We start from the raw sequence: 2,500 nt of genomic DNA on the forward strand, positions 1-2,500 counted from the left end.
ACACAGAAGATGACCTGAACTCAGGCGAGGGACAACTGCGTCAGCCTCGGGGGACGCCTCCTCTCTGGACTGACGACTGAGGAACATTTTCAACAGCTCAGGACCCACTTTAGTGGAATTATCCAGCCTGTGACTGGACCCCACGGTAAGTTGTGCAGAGCATTCCTTAACATATTGCAACAAAGGCCCGCATAATTGTTTACAATGGTTTATGTATACTGTCCATACACAAACACGCGCATACGTACATACACACTCACACACACACACACATACATATATATATATATATATATATATATATATATATATATATATATATATATATATATAGGCCTATATATAGATAAATAGATGTATATGTATATATGTATATGTATACATGTATATATACTGTATATTTATATATATATATATATATATATATATATATATATATATATATATATATATATATATATATATATATACTTATATACATATATATATACAGTTTATATATATATATATATATAAATATATATATATATATATATATATATATATATATATATATATATATAATATATATATATATATATATATATATATATATATATATATATACTGTATATATATATATATATATATATATATATATACTGTATATATATATATATATATATATATATATATATATATATATATACAGTATATATATATATATATATATATATATATATATATATATATATATATATATATATACATACATTTATATATATATATATATATATATATATATATATATATATATATATATATATATATATGTATATAAATACATATACAGTATATATATATATATATATATATATATATATATATAGAATATGTGAATATATATATATATATATATATATATATATATATATATATACATATAGAATATGTGAATATATATATATATATATATATTTATATATATATATATATATATATATATATATATATATATATATATATATATATATACCTGTATCTGTATATTCATTTATATATATCTATATATACATATATATGTATATATATACAGTATATATACAAACATATATATCGATATATATGCATATATAAAGTATATGAATAAAGGAAATAATGGGAAACAAAGGATTTTACTAATAAATCAACAACGCTTACATGGTGGGTGAGCAAAATAAATTGATCGCCATGTGAAAGGATTGTCAAAAATAAAACAGGAACTAATGTAATAACTGGGAGTGATACAAATGCCACGTTTATCAAAGATGATATAATAGTTATCAGCATTAGAAGTGGCATTTTTATGCATTACAAGTACCATTTTTTCTCACGGACTAGAATTCATCTAAAATAGGTTTTAATCTGATATTTTATTAATCGAAGCTTTCATTATTAATCAATTTAAAAGAAAGGATTTGGGGTATTTCGTTTTTTTTTTTATTTGAATTAATGATAAGAATGCATACTCTAGAAAATCAAAACTTAAAAAAAGCTTTAAGTAAAAAAAAACAACTAATAGTTACCTCCACCAACGAAGTTGGAAGGAGGTTATGTTTTATCCCCTATTTGTGTGTTTGTGTGTGTGTTTGTTTGTGAACAGCTTCCTGGCCCCAATTTTAATTGTAGAGTAATGAAACTTACAGGGATTAGTTGTTATGTAAAACGCTGGAAATGATTAAATGTTGGAAGGTCAAGGTCATGGTCAAGCAAAATATCCAATTTACGTAATCAGCTATAAGTTAATATGTGAGTGTATGAAAATCCACGTCAATCAATACATATTAAAGTCAAAGGTCAGGGTTAAGGTCGAGCTAAAGGTCGAAGAATTACCTGCCTCTGCGGAGGTCCGCTCTACCGAATGCCCTTCTAGTTACATAAAGTTTGCCTTTTAGAATATGTTATGAGTATTTGAACAGTGAATCAGCTTGGTGCTAGATTCTGTTTACCTAATGATGCTTCTCTTTGTGAATTACCTTTTGAAATTGAGTATTTTTCAGTTCCTTAACCCTGTGTTAGTAATCTTAAATTTGTGGTCCGCAATCGGTGACCTGGTACCAGTGCGGTGACCTACATTTTCGGATCAAATAACTCCCTTATTATTAAAGATACGAAAAACTGAAACCTGGACATTGGTCACTGATCATTCATTAATAGGCTTGTCATCTGAACTATCTTATTGATCCGGTTACATAGTTATTCTAATAAGTTTCATTCAAGGCACCTTTGAACATTGAAAAAATAACTGAATGAATGAAAAATAAGAACAAGTAACCGCAAAGTAACAACCATAGCAAAATCAACTTAATAATAATAATAATAATAATAATAATAATAATAATAATAATAATAATAATAATAATAATGCATTCAGAAAGGGTCTAAATGAGGTTTATAACATTTCTACTCAAACAATATCACCATTTGAATGATAATGATAACTATCAAATTTTCCCCCCAGAGGATGTTTGGTTAGGGCTGT

At 25.2% G+C, this 2,500-nt stretch overlaps 1 pseudogene; it reads left to right on the plus strand.

Annotated features, from left to right (window-relative positions):
• Positions 1-2,500, plus strand: part of LOC137648061 (uncharacterized) — a 21,039-nt pseudogene that overhangs the window by 18,350 nt on the left and 189 nt on the right.

This window comes from Palaemon carinicauda, chromosome 10, assembly GCF_036898095.1.
Source record: "Palaemon carinicauda isolate YSFRI2023 chromosome 10, ASM3689809v2, whole genome shotgun sequence".
Lineage (NCBI taxonomy): Eukaryota > Metazoa > Arthropoda > Malacostraca > Decapoda > Palaemonidae > Palaemon > Palaemon carinicauda.